This window comes from Symphalangus syndactylus, chromosome 1 (assembly GCF_028878055.3).
Source record: "Symphalangus syndactylus isolate Jambi chromosome 1, NHGRI_mSymSyn1-v2.1_pri, whole genome shotgun sequence".
NCBI lineage: Eukaryota > Metazoa > Chordata > Mammalia > Primates > Hylobatidae > Symphalangus > Symphalangus syndactylus.
Window position 1 is genome coordinate 125,741,150 of NC_072423.2, and position 13,348 is coordinate 125,754,497.

A 13,348-nucleotide genomic window follows, 5' to 3' on the forward strand; every position below is an offset into this window, starting at 1 on the left:
GTTAGCATGATGAATTAGAAATTTGAGGCAACAGAAATCGTGTTCAGTTCTTCCCGTGGCATATTGGCTGGGGTTTGCTGCTGCTTGTGAAGCTAGGGATTTAGCTGAAAGTTTCTAAAAGTCAGATAATAATCTCATCTGGTCTGTGAGGTTTGGGAAGCAAAGACCTGTGAGTCTTACAAGGCAGAAGTCATCAAACATAATTCTTGTTTTAACCCAAGGCATCCCTATATCTTAAACTACATTGATTAGGAGACAAGGAACCTGCACTGGAAACTCTGAATGGCAGAACATTGTCTCCTGCTGTTTGAATTCCCCACAAGGCTGAGGATCCACAAGGCTCTGTATCAAAATCCCAGGTGGGCTAATCTGAAAATTGGGCAAAGAGAAAATTGAACATAACTGATGTTTGAAAGAAAGGGCTGACAATATACACAGGCCAGAGATAATCCAGATATTGGAAGTAGCAGATAATGATTTTAAAAATACATGATTATTATGTTTAAGGAAATAGAGGAAAAGGTAGATAACACGGATGAATTTAAACGAAGAATTGGAGCTGTATTAAAGAATCAAATTGGTATTCCAAAAATGAAAAATACAATATCCAAATTAAGAAACGTATTTTAAAAATATTAGTCACAGCAGAAGGCACGATTAGGAAAATGGGACGGAGTAGTTCAATAAGAAAACGTGCAAACTAAGGCAGGAAAAAGACAATAATGCCGATGAAAATTTAAGAGACACATGAGCAATTCTAAAGTTCCATTGAAGAACTTAGAATATGTTAATTCACAATTGAACACCTTTGTTATTTACATGTTTTAGATTGTGCACATTTAAAATGTATCTTATTAATTTTTAATACCAAAAGACACTATTTGTAAACATTTTCTTATATTTTATCCACATATTTACTATTTCTCTTGCTTTACAATGCTTCTTTAATCTCACATGTACATTTTTAGATGCTCTATCAATGAGTCTTTAAATAGCAATGTTCAGTTTTTAAAACGGTTATCATTATACCCCCGATGTAAAGTTAAATATATTTCCAGTATTTCAATTATTTTCTTTCAGTATTTTGACAATATTGTTAAACCTATTTGTGTTTTTTTGTTGTTTTGTTTTTGTATTTGCTTTTGTTTTTTTTTTTTTTGAGATGGAGTCTCACTCTGTCGCCAGGCTGGAGTTCAGTGGTGCGATGTCGGCTCACTGCAACCTCCACCTCCTGGGTTCAAGCAATTCTCAGCCTCTCGAGAAGCTGGGACTACAGGCGTGCACCACCGCGCCCGGCTAATTTTGTATTTTTAGTAGAGATAGGGTTCCTCCATGTTGGTCAGGCTGGTCTGGAACTCCCGATCTCAGATGGTCCACCCGTCTCAGCCTCCCAAGGTGCTGGGATTACAGGCATGAGCCACTACGCCCGGCCCGATTTCTGTCTTTTTATACTTTTGAGAAGTCAGCTCTGTTTATATGTTGTTTATTTTCTTATAATGTACTTTTCTTTCTGGCTACTTGTAAGATATTTTCTGTTACTTTGACGTTTTATACTTAAATTATGAAATATTGGTGTAGATTTATGTTGTTGTCTTATTTTAGTTGATTTTCTTTTCAACTTTTGGATTTATAAGTTTCTTCAGTCATTGTGAATCCAATGATTTATTTTTTAATAAATTTTGGAAAATTCTCAGTAATCATTTTTCTAAATATTAACTCTTCCTATTTGAGGATTTCTCCTCAGAACTTCATGTGTCTCTATTTTTGACCCTCTCACCCATAAGTGTCATTTAATATGTTTTATATATTTTTTCATCTGTTTATATCAGCAGTTTTCCTGCATTATCGAATATGTCACTTGTTATTTCTCTTTTTTGCTGTGTCTAACACCATACTGAAATTATTCATTGATTGTTCAATTACATATATATTGTTCATATATGTATATTATGTATATAAAATTAAAATTACATATATGCACATAATTTTTACAAGATCTATTCAACTCTTTTACAAATATATCTGTACGTTTGATGGTTACTTATTCCTTCTTTATAAATATTACATAATCTTTAAATGTCATGCTAATACACTTAGTTTCTCTCTGATGAATTCAGAATACACTGTCTTTATGTATTTAATTTCATGGTTTTTTCATTAGCTTTCGTCACAGTAATTTTTTTCTTGTATATTGGATATTTTTTATTTATTCTTTTGTCATTGCTACTATTGTGAAATCACCTTTACTTAAACCTCATCTGTGAAAGATCTTTCAATCCTGGTGTTAAATTATGTTTTCCTTCTGTGCTTAAACTAAATTATCAGCTTTGAGAAAGTTTTAACACAGAGATATTTAAACGTGTCCCTAACTTATATAAAATCATGATTTTAATTCACAAAGTACTTGTGTACATGTTTGTGTGCATGTGTGCATGCATGTATACATGTATACACACACATATACACACAGTTCTATATAAACATTTTTATCTTACCTTACCCTCCACTCAAAGCTAAACATGAGATACTCAGCTATCTTGTCCATCTCCCTCTGTGTTATTTGTCCTTCAATTTAGTTATGGTGTTGGCTTTTGTAAATGCAGACCGAATATTAGGGTCTTATATTAAACCCACGTGCATTGCATGGATCTCAGGCTTCATGTCCCGTTTACCACAAAAACAACTATTTCAAAAATCAGCTTTAGAGCATCAGAGAAAATCAGATGCTCCAGGAAATATAATCAGTCCTCAGTATTGTTGTAAATTTGCTTTTTCTTTCCATGTTTATCCTCTAAAGATTATCTTATTTCATACTAGACCTACACTTTATGCAGGACTTTTTATGTATCCTGTATCAAGAGGGTTTCTCTGGTCCTTTAGTCCACCATATTACTAGAACTGAAAATCCAGTTCTGTTACTTTAAAAGTCATAGCTGTCATAACTAGAATCTAACATATAATTTAAAAATACAGAAGAAAAACACAACAAATTCTATTTTTGAGTTCCACACTCTCCCTTCACACAAACATATACTTTAAATGAATACTTAATTATACACTGGTAAAGCTGCTAGGGAACTTGGCAGACATTCTACTTTTAGAAGCACTCCACTTAGATTTATATATCACATTTTACATAATGAAGACTTCTTTCCCACCTCTTACTGAAGCACAATAATAATAATGATAATAATAAGCTTCTTAAAAGAAGGATGGGGATGTTTCAGGAAGGTTTGGTGAATTGAGACAAACAGCAAGTTAAGGATGTTGCAAGATAAAAGATGGGGATGAATACACTTCTGATACAAGTTAAAAGTCATAAAATTTTGCAGCCCAAATTAAATCCTGAGTATATTGTTTGAAAGTCCCATATTCTCTGCATTGTTGAGGGAAAGGCACTAAATCTAAGCATATGGCTGAATTGAACAGTCTTTTCCCTGGATTGTACTCATGTGGAGTTCCATGTATGGCTATGATCAACTTCTCAATCTTGAAATTAAGATACAATTTTAGACCGCTATTTGAGAAATTGTCTGAGCACATGGGCAATGTTTCTTATTTTTCCTATGGTTTGACATTAAATTATCAGAAAAGCAAAACTTCATACTCGTAGACTGTTTTTTATTTTTTTGTTTGTTTGTTTGTTTCTGAGAAGGCTGACATGTTCAAGAAAACCTCATTAGTCCTTGCATCAGCATGTGTGAATCTTATTAATTCTGCCTAAATGCTTAGGTATGAAGCAAGATGCCTCTTCTACAAAATTCTCTCTTATGTAAGGCATAGGCAGCATGAAGAATATCTCCTTTCCACTGATTACTGCAAAGTGACTCTGTGCCAACTCTGAATCTAGCTTTTAAGAGGACTGACAACTTTCGTCTTGGTTTCTGTTTCTTGGAGACTTGAGTTACCTGAGTCAGGTCTTGGAGATCTGACTCACCTCAGTCAACATGAAAAATGTCCCATTACCCTGCTGCAGAGATACCATGGAAAATCCCTAAAATTCCACTGAAAGGGAGGAAACCACCTGAAGTGAGCCTTGGAGGTGACAGCCTTATGGTTGTAGACATCGTGTACCCTCCAGGCAACCCCAATGGCTAAAGAGTACTGTGTGACCCCAGAGGGTTTGCATGGAGCAGAAGAATTGCTCACGTAGGCCCTGCCCAAAGTCCTGACCCATAAAACCATGTGACCTAATAAAGTTGCTGTTAGGTGGAATGTTTGTTTAATAGCAATAAATAAACGAAACATCTGTTAAGCTTAACTTATTTCCTTTGCCAGTGGTTTAAAAATATAATTATCTTGGATATGGAACTTCTTCGGCAACTCGTTTTTCAGAAATGAACCAGGAATTGGAGCTAGATGATTACATTTGGACAAAATCAGCTCTTGAGATGAGCAGAATTGAAGACAAACAGCAGAAGATGCTCCCTTGAATGAAATGATGATGATTAGTCACAGGTATTTGGTTTTCAAGCCAATAATCATCACTGGGGAAATCAACCAGCAAAATCAGTGCCCCTAAAATGCAACCCATTCCTGGTGGTTGCAGACAGTGGCGGGTAAAATATATGCTGGCAAAATTAATAACGCAAGGGCTTCCTTTTAATGTAACTATGATTCTAATAATGTTATCAAGTACAGATTTGCAGTCAAGGAGTGTCATTTGAGAAATCATTGATTTGTAAATTGCAATGCACTGTGTAATAATGTTAGTGGGTATTCTTAGTTCTTAGTTACCAGAACTGGGGCAAGATGTGGCGACACCTTTTCAAATGATAGGTCAGAAAAACTGTACCACTTATTAAGCTATTTTCACTCAACTCAAAATCCACCTATTTTCTATAGTTATCTCTGTGATGCTGGAACTGGGAATCTACAAACATTTGTCCTTTTAAACTGACTTGCTGCCATTTGTGCCCTTAGGGACACTAGGTAATGGAAAAAATGATTAGCTTCTTCTTTGTTGGCTTATGGCTCCTGTAAGCAACAAATGAGCAAATAGTTCTTCAACCGGGCAACAGCAATTGGTTCAAATAGCAGTTGGATGCAGTTTCAGCTTCTTTCAGCCCTCCAAAATTTGTCTTGTCACAAATACCAGTACAAGTCAGAGCTATCTGCTATCTTTCTTTCTCTCCTATCACAGTGTATTCTTTATTTCCTGTGAGTCCTTTGTACATATTTAACTTTCTGTTTGCCAGACTGTTCTGTTGCATGAAATATCTCTGTAGCTAGTTGTATTCGTTCATTTTCATGCTACTATAGAGAATTCCCTGAGACTGGGTAATTTATGAAGAAAAGAGGTTTAATTGGCTCATAGTTCTGCAGACATGACTGGATGGTCTCCGGAAACTTACAATCATGGCAGAAGGTGAAGGGGAAGCAAGGCGCATCTTATAGGGTGTCAGGAGAGAAGAGTGAGCGAGGGGGAACTGCCACAAACTTTTAAACCATCAGATCTCATGAGAACTCACTCGTTATCAGGAGAACCACATTGGGGAACTTCCCCCATGAACCAGTCACCTCCCAACAGATCCTTCTCCAGACAGGTGAGTATTACAGTTTGACATGAGATTTGGGTGAGGACACAAAGCCAAACCATAGCACTAGTTCTTACGAATATAATAGCAGAAATGTGTAGTTAAGATTTTCTTTACCTCCTTCCTATTTTTCTCCTAACTGATAAATTAGTTATTGAAGTCACATTTTGAATGTAATAAAACCACCCAAAATTTCTCTGTAGAGCAGAGTTCCTCACCTTCCTCTGTTGCCCAGTGTTGAATCCTGGTATGTGAAAACATACACTCACACATGCCCTAATCTTAATTGTTTATAGCTACTGAGCTTCTGTATTGTTTGTTTTAGCAGCTAGTGGCTCATTCTTATTAATACTTAAATTAATACATAAATAATGTTAATATATTAATGTTTATTGATTCTAATTATATGTTCTTTATAACTATATTACAATAAATTATGAAAATATTAATTAGTGTTAATACCTAAATTGATACTAAAATTGGAGAGCCATTACTAACATTTTTAAAAATATGAAACATTGTCCCAGTGGTTGAATGGAGGAAGACAACATATATAAAGTGATAGCTAGCTCTTGATCTTTGTCATTTGCATGCAAAATAATAATACATCTTTGCTTGCAATAACTTGGAAGACAAATCAAATGGTTACTGAGCTGGGGAAAGGAAGTTGAAAAAGTTCACTTTCATGTGTCTTCGTTGCCACTGGATCTGTTTGGCAATATAGGAGAAGGAAACAAGAATGCTTAGAAGCAGAAATGCAAGGATAAAGGGAAAGCGTATATTTGGGACTTACAGGATTTTAAAAACAATGACAGCTTCTAGACCCTAAATAACAGAAGATGGCATTTTAAATATTGTTTTATTGGCAAAGACAAGATGTAATGTAGTTTGTATTTTTTTCCATCACTTATTTCAATAAAGTGATTAGATTTGAAATATACCCTATTCAGGCCTCATTTCCTCAAGGTAGCTTAAGGGAGCCAGGAAGAGAGGAAATAAAGACTAAGAATTATTTCAAAAATAACTTTTAGTGTTGTTACTCATACATGAAACTGACTAGAAGTAAATAAATGAGAAACCTAATGAGGTTTTGAGAATAAGTCACCAAAGAACACTAACCTCATCTGAAAATTCTGTCTTTTTTTTTTAATTTTATTATTATTATACTTGAAGTTTTAGGGTACATGTGCACAAAGTGCAGGTTTGTTACATATGTATACATGTGCCATGTTGGTGTGCTGCACCCATTAACTCGTCATTTAGCATTAGGTATATCTCCTAGTGCTATCCCTCCCCCCTCCCCCCACCCCACAACAGTTCCCGGTGTGTGATGTTCCCCTTGCTGTGTCCATGTGTTCTCACTGTTCAATTTCCACCTATGAGTGAGAACATGCGGTGTTTGGTTTTTAGTCCTTGCGATAGTTTGCTGAGAATGATGGTTTCCAGCTTCATCCATGTCCCTACAAAGGACATGAACTCATCATCTTTTATGGCTGCATAGTATTCTATTGACCCAGACATCCCATTACTGGGTATATACCCAAAGGATTATAAATCATGCGGCTATAAAGACACATGTGCACGTATGTTTATTGTGGCACCATTCACAATAGCAAAGACTTGGAACCAACCCAAATGTCCAACAATGATAGATTGGATTAAGAAAATGTGGCACATATACACCATGGAATTCTGTCATTTTTTGATGTTTTTTTTTTTTTTTTTTTTTTTTTTTGGAGATGGAGTCTTACTCTGTTGCCCAGGCTGGAGTGCAATGGCATGATCTCAGCTCACTGCAACTTCCACTTCCCGGGTTCAAGCAATTCTCCTACCTTAGCCTCCCTAGTAGCTGGGACTACAGGCATGCAGTGCCATGCCCAGCTAATATTTTGCAATTTTTAGTACAGATGGGATTTCACTGTGTTGCCCAGGCTGGTCTCGAACTCTTGAGCTCAGGCAATCCGCCCACCTCAGCCTCCCAAAGTACTGAATCACACCTGAATTCAGGTGTGAGCTACCTTGCCTAGCCTTTTTGGAAAGCCTTAAAATAGACCTCAGTAGGAAGTGAGCTACAAAAAGCACATAGATCCAAAGAGGACACACACCCCGATGCCAAATTCTCATATATCTGGGAAAATAGTAAATGTGGAAGAACCCCTTGAAGCTTTGCTGCTTTTCATGTGAAAGCATGCAGCTTTTGCTTTTAAGGAAGAACTTATGTAAATATCAATTAGTTCAAGTTAACTGTATTGTTCAGGTACTTTATCTACTTACTGAATTGTTTGTCCAACTATTCTACTAATTACTGAACAAAAATAATTAAATCAATAAGTTTAGTTGTGGATTTTTGTATTTCTCCCTTTGATTCTGATAGTTTTAGTTTTATTAAGGCTCTCTTAGATAATGTAATCATTTAAGATTATTATATTTTTCCAGTAAACTGCCATATTTATTACTATATAATTTCCCACTTAATTTTTCATAATTTTTGTGCTAAACTCTACTTTGTCTAAAATATTTTTGTATTGTTATAGTGTGCATGTCATATCTTTTTCTATCCCTTTTTTCTTCTTATTCTGTAGACAGTATAGAGTTTAGTCTCAATTTCTATTTTCTAATGTACCATGAAGCTCTCTGTCTTTCAGTTTTAAGGATCGGACCATTTATACTTGATTAAATTACTGAAACTTTTAACTTTATGTCTTCCATCTTGATGTTTGATATCTGTTAGCTCCATGCATTGGTTGGTTTGTTTCTTTTTCCTTTCCTATCTTTTCTCTTTTATTTTCCAAAGGAAGTGCTCGACTTAATTGTTTTTCAAAAATTATTCTGGTAAGGTTTAAGATTTAACCTTACACTTAATTTTGTTAAGGATATTTTCTCATCCAACATATTTCATCCAGCTTTATCTGAAAAGCATTAATGTACTTATCCTGCATATTTATTGATGGGATGCATCTGAATGAAGAGACCACAGTTACACTATTAGGCATCCTCCTGTACATTCACAAAACCCTGTATTAACCCTGTGCACTCTCAAACTGAGTGGCTCATTTTATCCACTATACTACCAGGAACTACAGTGTTGAACTCCACACCTAATCAAGTGCTGTTATACAAACTACTAAATTTTCTCGATCATCCAGTCTAGTACTTCAGTTAAGAAAATTCAGTTTTCTAAGAGTTCAATTTTTAGGCTGTCATAGTTTAGAATTCCTGAGAATTTATTCTCCTTTTGTTGTATACATTCCCCAAGGATTATCTTTTTTTTTTCATTATTTCAATGACCACATATATGCTGATTGCTATCGAAAGTATGTATCTTGGTCCCAAATTTTGCTCCTGAGCTTCATTCACATTTTCAAAGGCCCTCTAGACAATCCCACTGGGTAGATACAGGCACCACAAACACAGCATATTCAAATAAAATCTTATGCTCTTTCCTTTGAACCTGCTGCTCAAATACTTTATTTCAATTAATGAATTTATTATTCACCTAGTTTCGTCAAATAACGTCATACGGTTCCTACTTCTCCTTATCTGTACACCCAATTGATATTTAATTACTATTTATGCTACAATTCTGGATAGTTACCTCTCCTTCATGTACTGCTTACTATTTCCACAAACCATGCCACAGGCAGGCCTTTATTTCTTACCTATGTCACCTCAATTACATCTTAATATGCATCTCAGCTGGTAGAGTCTCCTCTTTACTTTTTAACTTCTACCCACCAGAATTAGAATCATCTGGAACTGGATCCTCAGGTGTCTCACAAACTTACTGGATCGGTATTCTGTGGGTGTAATCAAGTAATCATTGGTGATTCTGATGCACAGTGTGGGAACTACTGCTCTACATTAAAGATTATATCAAACATGGCCTTCCACCAATACACATTATCATTAAGGCTAATATTCGTCTCCTCAGTGAAGCTTCAAAGTGAATAAGAGTCATAATGCTATAAAGAAAATCTGGCATTGCTCTGAATTTTTATCTTATTTCTATATCTTAGAAGTAAATTCAACTTTATATTTGGTTCTTTATTATTTTTAACAGACATTTTGGTGAACACTTGCAGCTGAATCAACATCCAAGTATGCTTTGATACCAAAGTTGAGAACACATGACCTACACTAGCAGTCAGTAAACTATGGCCCAGGGCACTGTTTCATGCACTGAGAATATAGAGGTCAACAAGTGAAACAAACCTCTTCAGTCATGGGGCATACATTTGAATGAGGGCAGGGTGTGGCTGACGATAAACAAGCATACAAGTAAATAATGAGATCATTTCAAAAAGTGATTCATACTGAGCAGATAAAGTGATACAAAGTGACTGCGAGGAGCAACGCCCTTGGTTTAGGTGTAGGAAAAGCCTTTCTGAGGTGATGGCACTGAGCTGAGACCTGAGTGATGAAAAAGAACAAGATGTGCGAAGTTCTTGGAGGAAGAAAGGATCTTGACTTGTCCTAAAACCATAAAGAAGACTTGTGTGGTTGGAGCAAAGTAAGAACTGTAAAGAGATGAGGCCCAGGCTAAATGTTTGTGAGACTTCTGATCAATGATAAACTGTATTCTTTCATTTCCACAGTGTCTCATAGAAGAAAATGATATTGATTCAAGGTTGCTTACTATTTTTTGGAGTGTTAATGATTTATGTTGGTTGCAGTGCAAGCATGAATGATTTTTACATCAATGCTGAGAAAATTAAGAACTTATGATTAAAGTGAAAAAAAAAAAGAATCATTTAGATCCCAGGTTGAAATATAGCTCCTAACTCATATTCACCTGTATCAGGCCATTTAAGGTGGCAGAATTAAGCCAGATCTTAAAATCCCCTAAACCTAGTGACATGAACAAGTGTAAGGCAAAACAAAACCAAAAACTCAAAGACTAAATGATCAAGCAATGATCAGGGCTGATAAATTGAACACAGGCAGAAATAAATTTTATGATATAAACAAATTTCCTTCTATATTTTTAGTAGGGAAAATTATTGAGTGTAGGTGGATAGTGGGGGGTTGTTAAGAAGAGAAAGATTCAGCACTGAAAAGTCTCATTAAGAATCAACAACTTAGGGGCTTGCTTTGACAGCACATATACTAAAATTGGATACACAGAGAGAAGATTAGCACAGTTCATGTGCAAAGGTGCCACACAAATTCATGAAGCATTCTATATTTGTTAAATGAGAAAAAAACTTGAATAGCCATTTCTCCAAAGAGGAAATACAAATGGCCTATAGGCATATGAAAAGATGTTCAACATTACTAATCCTTATGAAAATGCAAATCAAAGCCACAATGAGGCTAACATCTCACCCATTAGAATAGCTACAAGAAAAACAAAACATAAACAAAAAGAATACACAGAAAATAACAGTTGTTGGTGAGCTTCTGGAGAAATTGTAACATTTGTACCCTTTTGATGGAAATAAAAAATGGTACACCCATTCTGGAAAACAGTATGGAGGTTACTCAAAAAATTAATGATAGGTATTATAAGATCCAGCAATTCTACTTTTGGATGTATAGGCAAAAGCACTGAAAGCAGGATTTTAAAGAGGTATCTGAATACCACATTCATAGCAGCACTAAAATAGCCAAGGAGTGAAAGCAAACCAAGCATTTGTTATGGATAAATAAATAAATACAATGTGGCATACGTGCACAATGGAATATCATTCAGGAAAAGGAAAAAAGAAATAAATTTTGACACATGCTACAGTATGGATGAACCTTGAGGATATTATGCTAAGTGAAATGGCCCAGTCGTAAAAAGACAAATGCTGTAGGATTCCAGTTATATGAGGTACCTAGAATAGTCAAATTCATAGATACAGAAAGTAAAATGATGGTTGCCAGGGGCTGGAAGGAGGGGAAAATGGCGAGTTGTTGTTAAATGAGTACAAAACTTAAGTTTTGTAACATGAAAAAATTGGAACATTTTGCAATAAATGTGAATATTTTTAACAACACTGCTGAACACTGTACACTTATAAATTGTTAAGATGGTAAATTTTATGTTACGTGTTTTTCCACAATCAAAAATAAAGCACTTGTAGAGAGGAAGGAGACAGTGTCAACAGAACAGAGCAGAGGCTATGACATGGAAGATCAGATTGAAAAGCTAGGGATTTTTGAGTCGTTAAGACCTCATAAAAATGTCATGCAGATTTAAAGGATTTCTTGCTCCTCAGGTGAGGTGAAAAGATGAAGAGCATAGAAAGTCTTGCCCTCTGCAACTAGTTGGATTGAAAGACTAATTTAAAAATGTTTTCTCTGACTTTTAAGAAAGGACAAATGCTAAATACTCTTCCACACATTCTTTTCTTCCCCTTTCAATTTTATTGAGAGATAGCAACTTGAAATTAGCAAAAGGTAACAATACAGCAACTTCGATTTCACTCTGCTTTATGGTAGTTGAGCAAGTTCACTTATGTTGTTTGATACAGTGTTATCAGTCCCACTTGAAAGATAAGCCTTGAGGGTCCAGAGATTGAGGAAAGATAAGTGGTAGGAATTAATAGTGGAGGAACTAAGTAATTGTCTATTCCCGTCAGAGTCTAAAATTTGAGTACTTGATATGACAGCACCATATTTTTTTCTATAACTTTCATTAGAACCAATCTTCTCTATGCATCTACTCATTCTCTGGAAATGCAGAGAATAAAAGATGCCAATTCATGAGAAGCAGCTATCTATAGACTCAGTTAAACCATCTCCTTTCTAAACTGTCCCCTTAGAGTTCATTCTTTACTGCTTTCCTCGGCATTGCTATCATCAAAGACTTCATAAATGGCTGTGCTGCAGCAGACAGAGGGCTGCCCTGGATTTACGAGAAGACCTAGATTCATTACCTGGCTAGGCACTTGCCAAGAACATTAGCGTGGACAAGACACAATCACTGCAATTGAGATTCCTCATCTGTAAAACGACTTCATGTACCTCCTCAGCTTGTTGCAACACTTAAATGAAGTAACATATGTGCTTGCACTCAAACAATAAAACACTAGACTAATGTAGGTTATAATTGTTGTACTAGGTTCCCGTAAATCTGAGAGGAAGCATCTTAACAAAGAGTCAGGGATTTCAAAGTACACTGTGTTTAAAAATCCTAAAAATAGAGTTTTTCAATGCAGCATTTCTTGAAATAAAACATTCCAAGATTAAAATATGAAGATATTCCTTTAGCAAATAGCAGGAAATGTGAGAGCTCATCTGCTCCAGATTATTCAGTGTCCTGGGTGTTAAATTCTTTTTTTTTTCAACTTTTATTTTAAGTTCTGGGGTACATGTGCAGGATGTGCAGTTTTGTTAAATAGGTAAACGTGTACCTGAGTGTTTGCTGCACAGTTCAACCTGTTACCTAGGTATTAAGCCTAGTGTCCATTAGCTTTTCTTCCTGATGTTCTTCCTGATGTTCTTCCTCCCACTACCCCTCCAACAGCCCCCAGTGTGTGTTGTTCCCCACATGTGTCCATGTGTTCTCATTGTTCAGCTCCCACTTATAAGTGAGAACATGCGGTGTTTGGTTTTCTGTTCCTGTGTTAGTTTGCTGAGGATAATGGCTTTCAGCTCCATCCATGTCTCTGCAAAGGACATGATCTCGATCCTTTTTATGGCTGCATAGTATTCCACAGTGAATATGTACCACATTTTCTTTATCCAGTCTATCACTGATAGGCATTTGGGTTGATACCATGTCTTTGCTATTGTGAATAGTGCTGCAATGAACATACGCATTCATGTATCTTTATAATAGAATGGTTTATATTCCTTTGGGTAGATAGTAAAGGAATTACCAG

At 35.7% G+C, this 13,348-nt stretch overlaps 1 non-coding gene across 1 annotated transcript; it reads left to right on the forward strand.

Annotated features, from left to right (window-relative positions):
- Nucleotides 1-10,623: 10,623 nt before the first annotated feature.
- On the forward strand, nt 10,624-10,726 carry LOC129461379 (U6 spliceosomal RNA). The gene has a single exon (XR_008650528.1). It is a non-coding gene; the product is annotated as a U6 spliceosomal RNA (small nuclear RNA).
- The last annotated feature ends 2,622 nt before the right edge of the window (nt 10,727-13,348 follow it).